We start from the raw sequence: 16,118 nt of genomic DNA on the forward strand, positions 1-16,118 counted from the left end.
GCGAGGGGGTCAGGCTCCTGTGCTGGGTTCAGCTCTCTCCCCGATCCTGTCGGCGCCCCTCCCTGCGCGGCTGAGCACTTGGCATGGATCGAACACTCAGTCTTCACCTCGACTCTGTGAGGTCGGTACCCACGGACTTCTTTTTACAGATGAGGAAACCGAGGCACCAGGAGGACACGTTACTTACCGAAGGTCACACAGCACCTGGCGCTGACTGCCCAGCCTGTGCCGTGGGTGTTCGTCTGTGCCCTCAGACACGCTCCCCCGAGCCCTGCATGACATCACCGAATTCCTTATTTATTTATTTATTTATTTATTTATTTATTTGTTTGAGAGCGAGAGAGAGAGAGAAAGGACACAGGCTGGGAAGGGGAGAGGGACAGGCAGACTGCTCGGACAGCGGAGCCCGACACCGGGCTCTATCGCAGGACCCTGAGATCATGACCTGAGCCAAAATCAAGAGTTGGACACTTAATCACCTGAGCCACCCATGTGCCCGTCACTGAATTCGGTACCTGAGAAGACCCTCGGTCCCACTCAGTGTCCTGCACGGGTCCTGTGCTCCCTCCTCTGCAGGAGTGAGAGGGCCAGAGCGAGACACTTGGAGGAGTGATCGCGGTGGGGGCGTAGACCGGGCTTTCACTCATCAAGTGGGAGCCAGAGAGAGCTTCCCCATGAGAAGGTGTCTTGTGCGGAGGGAGTGTGTTTACTTCAGGGTTTCACCATGCCTTGTTTGGACCAAAAAAAAATGCAAGAAGAGTAGCAGAAGTGACCATGGACTTGCAGGTGCTCAGAGAGGCCCCTGGTTTGAGCGATCCCGGGAGGTTCTGGGCTCAAGCTCCGAGAAGCCGTGAGTGGAGGGAGGGAGGAACATGGGACTCCCCTGCGGGTGGTGCTGGAGGTGGGGGATGCTGGCTTTCTCTTAGGACGTGATGGGCATGAGGATAATGGCATCTCTACCGGTCTTCACCTGTAGCCGGACTGCCCAGCTGTGGACACTGAGGATAGGATGGCGTTCCAGCTTTAGGGCTACAACACACAGCCTAGGACGCATCCTGAGAAACCTGAAATGGAGTGAATCACCTGAGTCTGTGGTCAGCATCTCAGATCTTGCACTGGCAGCAGACGGGGACACAGCAGCTGGACTGGGAGCAGCAGGGCTTGCAGCAGCTGGACTGGGAGCAGCAGGGTTTGCAACAACTGGACTGGGAGCAGCAGGGCTTACAGCAGCTGGACTGGGAGCAGCAGGGGACACAGCAGCTGGACTGGCAGCAGGATGACCCACACCCTGAAGAGCAGCAGCAAGGTTTGCAGCAGCTGGACTGGGAGCAGCAGGGTTTGCAGCAGCTGGACTGGGAGCAGCCACACGAGCCACAGGAGCCACAGCCCCCCTTGCAACCCCCACAGGAGCCACAGCTAGAGCAGGAACAGGCTGGCACACAGCAGCACACGGGCTTGCAGCAGCAGACGGGCACACAGCAGCCGGAGCCACAGCCCCCACAGCCGGAGCCACAGCCCCCACAGCCGGAGCCGCAGCCCCCACAGCCGGAGCCGCAGCCCCCACAGCCGGAGCCACAGCCCCCGGAACAGCCACAGCAGCCCATGGTTCTGGTGGGTTGAGGGTGGATCAGGTCAGAGGAGCAGGTGCGGAGGACAGTGCTCAGGTGTGGGGCCTCCTGGGCCGGGAGCCCTTTTTATACACCTGCCCAGATGTTAGACGGTCATCACTTCCTGTTGCTATTAATATACTTTCTTTAGGGAAATTTTGCCTCTTTCTTTTCGTGTTTAAACCAACCACACAAGCTTTTGTTTACATGCATTTTTTTATGTTTACCCTTTTCGGTGTTTTCATCAAATGCTGGGGACACCACACGCGGCGGTGCGTCCCCTCGAGGGCCCAGAAGCCGAGGACAGAGGTGCCGGGCTGGCGGGTGGGGCTCCCGCGGCTGTAGAGAAGGCTCTTCTGTGGGGTCTGCCGTGGGGACTGTGCCCCTCCTCCCTCCTTCTCTGACACGGAGTTGTTCTGTGGTCCCCGCTTTTCTTTTCCATCTCGTGCTGTTGGAGCCCTGGAGCTGCCTTACCCCTTCTAGACAAGAATGGGGGTCCCCTCTGTCCACAGGCCCAGACGCCCAGGAGCCATGTGGGAGGTGCCCGCACTCTCCGCGGAGATACAGAAGCTTCGGGGTGGGCTGGATTGGCGTTCCAGGAAGCCAGTGTGCAGAGCAGACGGGCAGAGGTGGCGAGGAGAAGGGGCCGCCTCTGCCTCTGAAGACACAGCCCCTCCCTGGTGAAGCCCCCCCCGCCCCCTAGGGCCCTTCCAGCTTGTTCGGGCCCTGGCTGTGGTCATCAGCCACACGGGCTGGCGGGCAAGGCCGGCGAGGGGCGGGCGGGCGACCTGGGCTGCAGGCGGGATGTGACGGCGCCGGTGCAGGGACTGCAGGGGCCCTGACCCGGGTCCCAGCCATGGGCTCCCGCGCTGGGATCTCGGCGGACAGGCTGCTTCTCCTTCTCCTTCTGCCCAGCTTGTGCTCTCCCTCAAATAAATAAATCCTTTTAAAAATAGCAAAATAAAAAATTTGTTTGGAGAAAATTGGGCTGATTTCATTCCAGATAGCCTTGCTCTGGGAGGTCCTTCCACAGGAAATCTGAAACAAGACCCCGTTCGCGTGACAGAGAAGGGTCCCACATGTCCCGACTCAGGCCGTCTAGACGCGCCGGTGGACGGGGTTCTTGAATCCGGCTGCTCCCGTCGCCTCACCTGGAGGGGAGTGAGATGTCACGTGAAGCGGCCCCTGTGCGGCGGGAGCCTCTCGGACGTGTGGCCGGCACGAGGACAAGCCCGGGGCACTGGACATCGGGCAAGTCTTCACCTCAGCCCGGGGCAATCCCCGCTTGGCTCGTGCGGTTTGAAGAGGACAGTCCGTCTGCACGTCCGGCTGCTCCTTCCCTCCTCCCAGGCCATGGAAGCACCACTGGTCCAGACCCCAAAGGGGCTCCCCATGGACAGTCCAGGGGCAGCTTGCTGGCGGGGTCCTGGTTGTACGCGTTTTTTAAATTTTTATTTTTACTTTTATTTTTTTTTAAAGGTTTTATTTATTTATTTGACAGAGAGAGATCACAGGTAGGCAGAGAGGCAGGCAGAGAGAGAGGAGGAAGCAGGCTCCTGCCGAGCAGAGAGCCCGATGCGGGACTCGATCCCAGGACCCTGAGATCATGACCTGAGCCGAAGGCAGCGGCTTAACCCACTGAGCCACCCAGGCGCCCAAATTTTTATGTTTTTATCTTTAAAGCGCTGCCGTCCTGTCGTGTGAGTGCCCCTTGGCTCACTGACTCTGAGGGGACCCTTGGGGCTCTCCAGGCGACGCAGCTTCAGCCGGGCGTCCGGGAGAACGTTCCTGGGAAGCAGGAGCAGCGGGTGCTGCGGCAGCCCACCTCCCCGGGACCCCCGCGGCGCCCTCCACCACGCGCTCCACGGTGCGCCCTGTCCCTCTCTCTCCCTTGGCGTCTCTGTCTCTCGGGCTCCCTGTCCCCGTCTCTGTCTCTCTCAACGGGGACCCCCTCGTTGCTCTTTGTGTTTCATTCTTTCGTGTTCGTGGGTGCGCGTCCTCTTCGTGCAGAGGGGATGTCAGCCGAAGTTCTGCCGGCGCCACGTCGCCCCCGACCTCGTCCGCCTTGTCCTTCGGCGCTTCCCGGCCTAGGCTCACGTCCCCCAGACAGCTGTTTCTCTGCACCTCCCGCCTGCAACCCACCCCGTCGGGCCCCGGGAACACGCTCGCGCACGCACGTTTGCAGACACAGCCGTGGGCCGTGAGCTCGGGCAACAGCTCCGCGTGGTTCCCGCCCCGCCCCCACCCCTGCCCCCACTTTCCCGGTTCTCACACGTGACCAGCTTAGTGACCTTGTCTGCTGTTTGTTTCCCGTCCTGGGATGTAGCGCCCACGTGGGCTGTGCTAGAGCAGCCATGCCGCGGGGAGGGAGGCAGCGCCCTGGCCCCCAGGAAGGTGCACCCCCACGCCCGCGTCTCCCCCCACCCCCACCTCCCGGCTCTCTGGCCTCCACCCGGCCTGGCTTCCAGTGTCCACGGGGAAGGACGGTGAGCCGCTGCGCCGGCCGGAGTCCTCAGTGGTTACAACGGAGCCCGGGAGACGCTGACGGCACTCAGTGAGGCTTGACCTGCACCCCCCAGAGTGTTTGCTCAGATCCTGACCCCTGACGCCTGGGAGTGTGACCTTAGTTGGAAACAGGGTCTTTGTGGATGTAAGTGAATGAAGACAAGGTCACTGGGGTGCGCCCTGATCCAACAGGACCGGTGTCCTCTTAGGAAGAGGAGAGACGGACGTACAGGGGCCCCATGACCACAGAGTAGAGACAGGAGCGACGTGGCCACAAGCCCAGGCAGGGGCGCCTGGAGCCCCAGGAGCAGGGGAGGCGGGAAGTGTCCCTCCCCCAGCGCCTCGGGAGCTTGGCCCGCACCAGATGTCGGACGTCGGCCTCCAGACGGGAGGGATCCCGTGGCTCTCAAGCCGGTGGTGACGGCAGTCCCAGGAAGGCACGGTCGTCTCTTCCTGAACGCGTGGCTGCCCTCCGCGCCGTGGCTGCCTGTGGTCCCGTGACGTGGCAGTGGCGGGAACAGGCCCCACGGAATATGCCCGGGCGGAGAGTCACTCTCCGTGTCGTGACGGAGGACGGGCGACATCAGTCAGTGGACAGGAAGAAGACCCTTTCTGAGGGCCCAGGCGGAGCTGCCACGCAGGGCGAGGTGACAGGTGGCTTGTCTTCAGAGGGACACGAGGGGGAGGACTCAGCCCCCGGGATGCTCTGTCCAGGGAGCTGGTGCGCGGCGGGACCTGGGGGGAACCCGGGCCTCTGCCCAGCACACGGCCCTCTGCTCTCCCCGCCGAGGCCCGTGCAGGCCCCTGGTCTGGGTGCGTGTGTCCCACAGCACTTGCCGACCCCGACCCCTAACCCCATAGCTGCCGGCCGGCCCCTCTTTACGGACGCGGCGGCCTGTGAGACATGCTGGGGGTGGTGTTGTAGAGCGGCTTCTGGCCGGGGGCTCACTGCCTTGCGGGGTTTTCCTCACTCAGCCGGTGCCACCGCAGCTTTCTCTGCTTCTTCTGGGGGTCCAAGCTACTGCACTGGGCATGGCTTTGGGACCCCGGTCGGCTTCTCCTTGACCTCACAACCCTGTGGGGGAGAGTCCATGATGATGCCTTTTCCCATGGTCACAGAGTGACCTGGCGGGGGGTCTGCCACGAGGCTCCAGGCCTCCGGCTCCAGAACCCAGTGTCCTCACCGCTATCCCAGTGTTTCTCAAACTGGGGTCCCCGGTACCCCATCAGGGCGTCTGGGACGTCAACACTCTCTTCACAGTTATGACGAGACATCGGTTTCCCTTTCTGTCTTTCGTGAGTGAGTGGAGGAAGTTTCCGGAAGCTACAGGGACGGTGGTAGTGGCGACAGTGATGGCGACAGAGGCCGGTGAGCGCCCGCCTGAGAACACGGCCCCCCGCGGCTCTCTCGGTGGGAGGAGGGGGCAGCGGCTTTTCCAAGGAACGTGTCACGTGTGTCTACACGGAAAGGGTTTACTCGTGTGATTTTACTGATTTTTAAATTTTTTCAGTGTTAACCTTTTATTATCAGGGAAATAAACTCCCTCCTTGTAGAATTTAATCCTATTTCTCCCACGTTCTCTTGCGCCGTGACTGAGTCACAACGTCTGCCAGCGTCGGCGTCCGGCGTCCGGCGAGGTGACCCGGATCCACCGGGAAACAGCGGCTGCGACGCATTCGGTCCCCACCTGCCTCCGCGCGGGGTCGCACTGTCTTCCCTGCGGCCAGAACGGTCCGGATCCGCGCTCAGCGGCGGGCGACACCCCCCACGACGCGGCCGACGGTGGCTGCCATGCGGTGCGTCGCGTCCCCAAGACCCTTTTGCTCGTCACCGGAAACCTGCAGCTCCTGACCGCCGGAGCCGCGTGACCGAGAATGAGCTCGTCAACGGCTGTTCTAAACCTCGGCCGGCGCCAACGCCCGCTATCCCGTCACACACGGACCCGCAGAAACAAAAGGGCTTTGGGACCCTCGGGAACGGTCAGGGGGAGGTGCCGTGGGCCCCCCGAGGACCACCCTTCACCCTTGTGGTCGCGGCGCTCAGGTCCTGCTGGCCTCGGGAGAAATTATGAGACACAAGCTTGCTATCCTGAGACCTTCCCTTCTGCGAACGGAAGCTCCCGACCGGTAGGGCAGCCCCCTGGCAATTTCTGGGGCCACACGAAGGGTCTCCGGTGTCGCCTCGAGTCGCTTGGGTTTTGGCGAGCTTCCAGGTGCTCTTACCATCCCCCGCCACAGGGTGGCAGGCCACCAGCACTTACAACCCGGAGCACGGCAGGGCCGCTGTCTGCCTCTGCGGTGGGGGCGGCACCGGTACCCAGAGAAACACCACCGGGTGGTGTCTGTGTAAACAGGGTTATGTTAAGGAAACGACTCATGTGATTGTGAGGACTGGAGAGTCCACGGTGTGAAGGGCGGGCAGCAGGCGTGCAGCCCAGGCAGGCTCTCCACGTCCCATCCTAAGGGGACTCCTTCCTTCGCAGGAAACCTCCGTCTTTACTCTTAGAGCCTTCACCTGATCGGCTGTGGCCCACCCGCATTATGGAAGGTTTTACTCAAAGTCCAGTGATTCGAGGGCTGGTCACGCAACAGAATCCCTTCCCAGCACTGATAGACCCTGCTTGACCAAACAAACCCGGGCACGTGGCCCACGGCCGGGTCAGCCGGTGACGTGGCTGTGCTGTGCTACAGCAGGGCTCTCTGGACCGTGAGATGATACAGGGTTTGCTGAGACTGAGCGTTTGTCCACACAGTACATCTGCCCCCTTTTCTCTCAGGTGGTTGGGTCAGGAGGATAGGGCAGGTGGACCCTGACCTTGGCCGGGCAGACCAGATGCTTCTCACAAGGGTCGCTGCTGCTCAGGGCCCCCCAGGCCTCCTTTAAGACCAGGAGAAACACCCACGTGGGTCCAGATCCTTTTGGTAAGAGGTCCCTCGACGCCACGCATACTGGGGGCACGCCGATGCCTGGAGAAGGGTTTGGGCCATGGTAAAGGCAGCAGGAGGCTGAAGGCGCTGAGGCAGCTCTTGGAAGGCTGCCCTGTGCCCCCCAGGGGCGAGAGAGAAGAGCCACAGAGAGAAGAGGGACTGGGAGGGGCGGGGCATCTATGTAGAGGGACACAGGGTGCGGCCGGACTGTAGCAGATCACCAGTAGCAAAGCTAACGAGCAGAGCGGGCGGCTCCTGAGTGCTGGGCAAGGTGGGATCTCACGGGAGAGAGGCGCTCAGGTCTGGGGTGCACCTGCGCCCACTGCCCCCCGGCCTGTAGGCTGGATGCGGCCCTCCTCCGTGGGGCATGGAGGGCCAGGGTGGTCTCGTCCCAGCTACTGGTGTGGCAGTGGCGACAGGCAGAGGGGGAACAACCCATCCTCAGGTTCCCATGGTGGGGGGGGCAAAAGCAGAGGTGCACAGGGAGCAGATTTCTGGGGGGACGTCAAGAGTACAAGTGGGGGACTCTGTTTCTGGTTCAAAAGATGCAGACTGTCCTACTCCAGACGCAAAGAACGGGGCTCCATGGGTCTAGGCCTGAGCAGGTCATTGCCTGGGGTGCCGCCCGTTCGCGGACCACCTGAGGCCTGTGGCCGTTATATCGGATCTTGCCCTGGCAGGAGGTGGGGACACAGCAGGTGGACTGGGAGCAGCCGCAGCCCCCACAGCCGGAGCCACAGCCCCCGGAACAGCCACAGCAGCCCATGGTTCTGGTGGGTTGAGGTGGAGCAGGGCAGAGGAGCAGGTGCGGAGGACAGTGCTCAGGTGCGGGGCCTTTTTAGACCGGCCAGGGTCAGCTGAGCTGCTGGACACACGGTCACGTCCTGGTCCGTTTGTGCCCCTCTTCCAGGGAGATTTTGTTTGTCTTCCCAGGATCTAAAAACGCCTGTGGTTTCCCCGCGTTGTTCTGCACGTTTACTCCCGAGTACCCCAAGTACCGCGTCTTGCCCTGACTTGGTCCAGGTGTGCGTGTCGTGGGGGAGGTGGACCAGGGCCCTGGAGACTCCGCCGGAGGCCCACGTGGCTCCCATCACGCCTGTTCCCGCAGTCACAGTCCTGAGCGGGCCGCAGGCCATCAGGGACTGTCAGGGGATCCTGAGCAGAGTGACTTGGGCCCTGGGGAGCAGGAGAGCTGGACAGGAGGAGAGAGCAGGAGCATCTTTCCACAACCCAGCTAAGATGGGCTGAGCGGGCGCTGGACGTGTGCCCTGCCCCGACCTGCTCCACACCTTGGCAGGGGTTGGGATCCAGGCAGACGGGCTTCTCAAGGGTTTGTAGCTAGAGCTGCAGGGCCAGGAGGGGTCAGGGCCCGGAAGCCCAAGCATTCCTTCCCCCTCTGCTGCTCTGCCGCCCACCCCCGCCGCCCCTGCCCAGGCCTTTGAAGTTCATGTTGGCACAGACATGAATTTGCAGTTAATTGCTCCAAAGCATCCACTGGAGCATGGACAGGCTCCCATCACCCAGGGACGCAGCCCACAGTCCCCTGCAACCTCCCCCAACCTGCCCGCCGCCCCCCCACACCCGGCCCCCTTGGGAGGCACCGACTCTGGGCCCAGAGGAGCCATTGGCGTCCTCTGCGGGAGACTTGGGAGGCGGAGCTTCCCTCCGCCCTCCGCCCTCTGCCCGGGGATCGGTCCGGAAGCGCTGCTATAGACCCGGCTGGCCGGGAGGTGGCATCCTTGCACCGTCGTGCGGCCTCCTGGCAGCCAGGCCGGGGCACGAGGTGGGCTTGTGCTGGGCCTGGGGGCAGCCGCCTCCAGAGACCACCCGACACCCAGCGGGCAGTCATGGGGGGGCAGCGCAGACCCAGCCCTGGCCCTTGCTAACTGCGCTGAACCCCACAGCCCTGGAGGTGGAGGCGGCGTGCACCCCACTTCCCAGATGACCCAGAGCTGGCCTGCGGAGGAGCCGGACTTCAGGGCCAGAGAGTCTGGTCTGCGGGCCATCCTGTAACCGCCCGTGTCCACGTGGCCTCCGGGGTGGGGGGACCAGCCACGGGGCCACGGTGTTGTGAGTGCACGAATGAGACCTGCCCCCCTGACGGCCCCGAGGTCGGGAGGATTTTCTTGCCATCAGTGGCGGGTCTGGTCTGGTCTCTCTCTGAGGCCATGAACGATTTGTAGCCAGAGTGTTTCCCTCTTTGCCCTGATAGCCAGGAAGCTCACATGTTGTGGGAAAAGCAGGGAGTCTCCAACCTTTCGGCTTTGGGCTTCAGTCCAGGCCTGCAGGGCCGGACAAGGTCGTGGGACCCTCACAGGACGGTGGGCTGGGCAGGGGTGTGGGAAGGTGGGGGCCAGGGTGAACATGAATTTTCTGGCAGGTGTGAGAACGTCGGACGTGGTCCCGGCAGCTGGGGGCGGACGGTGTAACCGGATCCAGCAGGGGCCGCAGGGCCAGAGCCGCGGTGAGGACAGGGCTCAGTGGAAAGCCCTTCACTGAGTGGCCTCGGACGGGCATGGATGTGGGCCGGGGTCTGGCGTGGCTGTTACCTGCGTGAGCGCGACCCTGTGCAAGCAGGTCCGGACAGGCTGCCCCATGGCAGCAGCTTGCGGGGACCCAGGGGTTGGGGCAGGCTCCGCTGTGCCCAGAGGGACTGGAGGCAGCTGCCTGGCCAGGGTGTCCCCTGGGACCAGCCCTCACTGAGGGCAGCTGCCCCTTACGGACGTGGCCCTGGTCGTCGGGAGCCAGAAGCAGAGTTGGGTGCCTCGGATTTCTTGTGGGGGCCACGGGCCTGCCCTCCTGCATGCCTGGTGCCCGCTGGGACCGTGGGCTGCGTCCGGACGGCTGGGCCGCTCGCTGTAGAGGGGAGGCTGACGGTCCCCGTGTCGCCCCGGGGACTGGACACCCGTGTGGATGTTCATCTCCAGCGTTTTATCGCTGAACGCTTGCCGCTGGCAGCCGTGTGGACGGCCCTTGGGGCTGTTAGGCCGAGCGACACAGGCCGGAGACCGCAGCATTCCCGTGCGGAACCTCAGAGCAGAGACAAAGCCGCGGCCGCCGCGAGCCGCCTGCTGGCTGCTGGGGGGACACGGCGAAGGTAGCCGCGAGGTACCAGCTCCCGGGTATGAGGGCAATAAAGTGGAGAAAGTTCTTGTATTTAAAGGGTCGAATCATGCCAGAGGCTTACGGGCCCTGCAGCCCCCAGGCCCCACGCAGGAGCTACCTTTCTGTTTCTCCCTCTCTGTCTGTGTCTCTCTGTCTCTCTGTGTCTCTGTGTCTCTGTCTCTCTCTGTCTCTGTGTCTCTTTGTCTCTGTCTCTCTATCTCTGGCTCTGGCCCTGTCTGTCCTCTCTCTCAGTCCCCCCTTGCCCAGCGCCGTCCACTTGGCAACGCAGATTCGTCTCTCGCGATGATTGCAGGGGACACCCACTTGCCATCCCCGAGACCCAGTCGCCTTCGCGAGAAGCTGAGCCCTTCATGGCTCTCTGCCTGTAGCACCCGGTGTCACTTGTGTTAGTCACTGGGGTGACCACAGCACACACCACGGATGGGGCCCACACAGCAGACGCTCCCTGTCCCCGGTCCTGGAGGCTGACGCCTGGGATGCAGGAGTGGGCAGGGTGTGTCCCCCGAGGCCCCTCTCCTCGTGTGTGGACGGCTGTGCTCCCCTTGGGTCCCCACGGGGTCGTCCCTTGCTGTGTGTCTGTGTCCTGATCCCCTCTTCCCGTAAGGATCCCAGTCACACGGGACCAGGGCCCAGGGACCCCGTGTTCCCTCGAGCCCCTCTGTAAAGGCCTCATCTGGGGCTGCGATCCCACTCGGAGGTCCAGGCTGTAGGACTCCAGCTTATGGCTTTGGGGGACACAGTTCTGATGTAACAGCACTTCGAACATCCCTCCTCTTGGGGTGCGTTTCCCTCCCTCCTGCTTCCCAGAAAGTCGCATCAGCAGCAGCCGGGAAGGGCTCTGGGTCCCGCTTTTTGGTAAGACCCTGACTTCTAGGCCACATCCCCAAGAAGTCCTCTGCCGAGTCCCAGGAACGGGCTGGGGCTGCTGGGCAGCAGCTGCAGAGCCGGGCCCCTCCCCATCACAGGGGAGCCCCAGGTGGGAAGTGTCCGCGTCAGGACACAGGAGGGGCAGGTGACAAGGGCCACGGAGTGGGGGCAGGACGCCCAGCTCTCTGCAGCTGCAGAGTGAGGGACGGGGCTGCGGCTGGACAGCACATTCTCTCACAGGGCCCTGCAGTCCAGCCGGGACCCTCCCAGCCTCAGGCCGAGCGCCGTGGGCTCAGGCGCCCGTGGGAGAGGCTGGGCCTCTGCCCTCTGGAGGTCCCAGAGCGCAGTGACCTCCCGGGCCTCCGAGTCGGCCGCCGAGGGTGGGTGGCTCGGGGAGGGGGTGCCGGGGTCAGGAGGACCCCGCCAGGCTGCGGGGGGGGGCAGGAGAGCGGGGGTCAGGGGACGCCACCGGCCGGGGTGGGGATGGCGGCAGGGTCTCGGCAGGGCCCCGGCAGGGCCCGGGGGGGACGCTTGTTCCCACCGCTGCTTTCCGGGTGACCTCCTCTTGCACTTTCTACATCCTGTGAGAAGGCCCCTTGCCTGTGTTCTCATGTAAACAGGCAGGCCATAAATTCTCTTCGGGTCTGTGCTGCTTCAGGCCTGTCTCCCTGGTTTTGATGCAAAATCTTTTCAAAATGTTGTCTAATTGCTGGAATTATTTCTTTAATCTATGCATTATGGGGAGGTATGTTTTTAAGTTTCCAGAAATGTGGGGCTTTTCCAGTTATCTTTTTGATGTTGATTTTCAAAAGTCAGTGAGGGGTTGGAGAACATTCCCTCCAGCTGTGCTGAGATTAGCCTTATCGTGCCTGTCCCGGCTCAGAAATGCCCGTTCCAACAGCCGAACGTGGGGTCTGTGCACACCCAGCGTCTGTAGCCTGTTAACTGGGCGCTTCAGACTTTCTACAAACTCGCCGACCTCCCTGGCGGTGGAGCCTACGGTATCGGAGACGTGCTGAAGGCGCCCACCTTGGGAACGGATCTGCTGATTCCCCCAAACGCTCGCTCTCGGCAGGCTTCTGCCTCAGGGCCTTTGCGCGGGCTGGCCCAGAAAGCACCCCCTGCTCTGGGTAACCGTGTGGCTCACGTCTTTGCCGCCGGACGCCTGCCCAAGGAGACCCACCCTTTACCGTGGGCCACCTTCCCTCGGGGAGTTCTTCCCACTCCTGCCCGGTTTCCTCCCTCGGAACACATGTCTGTAACCGAACGATCCGCGTCGCTTTTCGACGGTCCCCCCCGCCCCCCAGAATGCAGCCCCCCAGGACGGGAGTTTTTGTTGCTTTCATCCAGCCCTGCGTCACGACAGTGCCAGGCACAAAGCAGATGTCCCGTCAGGGCTGCTCGGAAGCGCGGATTCTCTGCGGCTTTACTGTGCTGAGTGCGTGTTTCTCTAGATCCTGTTTGCGACCCACAAAGCTCGGTATTAGCATTTCTCGTAAATTCTGGAAAATTCTCCCACGTTATCTCTTTGAACGTCAGCCCCTCCGGAGGCCTGGCGGTCTGTGTGTCAGGCTTCCTCCCTCACACATCCCCCCGCGCCCGTGTTCCCGTGCGGAACGGCAGATAACGCACCGCTGTTTACACGCCCGCGCCTGGGCCCTCCTTGCATCTGGCCCAGCCAGACCCAGCTGGAATTTAAAATTCAATTAATTTGCTTTTCCTTCGTAGAATTTCATGTCGGCTGCTCCCCTGTGCTCCACAGCATTTTTGTTCAACACCCCCCGCTCCTGTTTCCAAAGGAGTTTTCTTTCTTTAGTTATTTCTTTTTCCTTTAAAAAAAAAAAAAGAATTTATTTATTTGTTTGACAGAGAGAGATCACAAGTAGGCAGAGAGGCAGGCACAGAGAGAGAGGAGGAGACAGGCTCCCCCCCCGAGCAGGGAACCCAATGCGGGGCTCAATCCCAGGACCCTGAGATCATGACATGAGCCAAAGGCAGAGGCTTTAACCCACTGAACCCCCCAGGCGCCCCTCTTTAGTTATTTCTAAAGGACTTGTTTTGTGCCGTGTCTGACAGTCCCAGGGCCCGGGGCCTTGGCCTGACGGATTCTTCTGTCTGTAGCTGTTGCTGGCTCTGCCCTACCCTGCGAGGTCCGTGTGTGTGTGTGTGTGTGTGTGTGTGTGTGTGTTGATTTGTGAGTTTTGGCTCCCGGACCGTCATCTGTGGGGATCACTGACATTTGCTTAAGGGTGACTTTCCTTGCGGGCTGAGGGCGCCCGTGTCTTCTGCCCTGGAACATCCCAACGCGGGCTGCCCTGACACGGAATCCCGCAGCTGAGGATGGCGGCTGTGGGGCGGCGCCCCCCGGCTTCCTCCCTGACCAAGGCAGGTCCCAGCGAGCCGTTGCCCGTCCCCAGGCTGCGCGGAGGCCAGTGGCCCTGGTTCACCTTCTTCCGTGGGCTCAAATCTCCCCGGGTCCGTGCTTGGCTCTGAGGAATCTTCGCTTTTTGAGGCTCTCGGTGACCTTTCAGAATGACATTTGGGGACCCAGTGCTTCTACAGGCTTCTGGCGGGAGGACTGTGGTCGGAACGTTGAGGCGTTGCCGCATTGCCGAGTGGACGGGCTCCCGTCGTGGTCATGAGGCCCCGCGGCCCGCATGCCTGTCGTGAGGGTCATGAGGCCCTCGGAGCGGCTGCGGAGCCGAGCGGGGCCGGGTTCCTGGGGCGGGGGCTCCGGCCGTGCAGCCTGCCCTCCGGCATCTGCCCGCCTTGCTCCACGAGCCCCCGGCGTGTGCGAGCTCCTGGGAGCCCGTGCTCGCGTCCGCGTCCGGAGCCCGGGGCCTCAGAGATGGGCCTTCTGGGGCAACCGGGCTGGGGCAGACAGAACTAGCTAGGGGGACGCCGCCCCCTGTGGGGACCCCTGTTCCAACAGGACTGGGGTCCTTATGGAAACGGAAATTGGGTCGCAGAGACGAGCTATGCAGGGAGGGATGACCCATGGCCCAGGGAGAGGGCGGCCGTCCACACACGAGGAGAGAGGCCCCAGGGGGTCCCGGCTGTGCCCGTGCCTGGCCCTCAGGCTCTGGCCTCCAGGACTGGGGACAGGGAGCCTCTGAGCCATGGCCTGTGATGCTCTGCAAACCCGCACCGTCGGGAGCGCGGTGGGGGCAGCGGTGTTGGTCCCAAAAGCGGGGCGGCGGAATCAGGTGAAAGTTACACATTTATTTAACCCTGTAGAAGCTGAAATAAGGGCTCACAGAGTAAACCTTTGGGAGGTACAGACTCTATTTATTTAGAAGATCCAAACTGAACATCCATGAAAGGGAGGGTCCCGGCAACCGGCAGGGCACTTAAACCGTGACCTGGCAGGAGGGGAAGGGCTCTGAGACCCCCTTCCCTCAGGGAGGACCCCCGGGTACTGATGCGTCTGTGTCCTCTAGCTAATGCTCAACGGCCATCCAGGTTCCAGCAGCCTAAGCAGTTTGGAGAAGGAGGGTCGTGGGGGCCGAGAGCAGGCAGGGGTGGGGAGGGGGCCGGCAAGGGCCCTGGTCAGAGGGCGCCGTACTCAGGACGCTCCCAGTGAGCTCGCTGGAGGCACCAAGTGGCGGGACTCGCGGCCCTGAGAGGTTCTAGTGGCAGAGGGGACAGGCCACTGCGGGCTCTCGTGACCTGAGGGGCTCGCTGCTGAGTCCCGAGGTCTGGCCATTAGGCTGGGGGGTCACTATCCTTGACTTTCCCAGGGGGCCCTCTATGCCCCCGAGCCTGGGCGCTGGTGTTTTTACCCCCCCTTAAAAGTCAGTTGTTGCTCATTTTTGTAAATAAAAGCATCACGTAGAGAGGACAGGATGCCTTGTCATCACACCGCCCCGAATGGTCAGCACCGATTAATTCACAGATGAGGGCGGATGTACAGGGACAGGAGGCTTGGGGACGGGATGTGCGGGGACAGGTCATGGCAGGGGCACAACACATGGGGGACAGGACCCGCAGGGATGAGATGCATGGGGACAGGTCACGGCAGGGACAGGACGCTTGGGGATGGGGCAGGGCAGGCAGGGAGTAACACGCTCTGTCGGGCGAGCTGTGCTGACGGGAAGCGATGTTAGATGCGTCCGTGTGTCTGTGACTATTTTCCTTCTTTCTTTCTTTTTAAGATTTTGTTTATTTGAGAGACTGAGGGAGAGTCAGCGAGAACACGAGTGGAGGGCGTAGCAGAGGCCGAGGGGGAAGCAGGCTCCCCGCCGGGCAGGGAGCTCGGCGCAGGGCTCGATCCCAGCACCCTGGGACCATGACCTGAGCCCAGGGCAGGTGCTTCACCAACTGAGCCACCCAGGCGCCCTTGTTTGTGACTATTTTCAAGGCATGATGGCCCTTCCGGGCTCCTGGGGACGCAGGTCTGGGGCGCTGGGGTAAGGAGGGCTGGCTCCCCCCGACCTGGCGTCTGGCTGGGCAGTGGGCTGGACGCTGAGCCAGTGGGCTGGCTGCCGAGGACATTCCCGAGTGGCGGAGGAGCCGTGCTGGGACCCGGGGCGACGCCAGGACGGACTGGGGTGGAGGCCGTGCATTCTGCTTTGGAAGCCCGGGTGGCATCTGACCGGCACCACGGTCACCGCCGGCTCGGGGCGTGCGGGGCCCTTCCTGCGGGCCGGGTGTCCAGCCATGCTCTTTGGAAACGGGCTCCCGCCGACAGGGACTCTGCGTATCAGCTCGTGACTTGGGGACAACCGCGGGTTCCCGGCCGGCGGCCTCGTGTTCGTTTGACCTTTGAGCGCCCTTCGCTGCTCAGCACCTCCCGCGGGGTACTGGCGGCCGCTCGGGGGACACTTCTGCGGTTCCTCGCGTGTCTGGGCCGACTCCATCCCTTCCCTTCCGGCTGCCGCGCCCGCCGGTCCCTCCAGCTCGCCTCCTCCTCACGGGGCTCTGCGGAGTGTGGCCCCTGGGACCGCCCGGAGCAGGGGCAGCAGCGGGCGTCCCGAGCCCCCCCCAGAGACACATGACCCGGGACGGCGATACCAACCCCCTCTCAGCCGTCACTCCGGCCTCTGAAAACCATTTCCTTTCCACTCCCGGCCTGGCCACTGAACC

Source organism: Neovison vison, chromosome 7 (genome assembly GCF_020171115.1).
Source record: "Neovison vison isolate M4711 chromosome 7, ASM_NN_V1, whole genome shotgun sequence".
In the NCBI taxonomy this organism is placed as follows: domain Eukaryota; kingdom Metazoa; phylum Chordata; class Mammalia; order Carnivora; family Mustelidae; genus Neogale; species Neogale vison.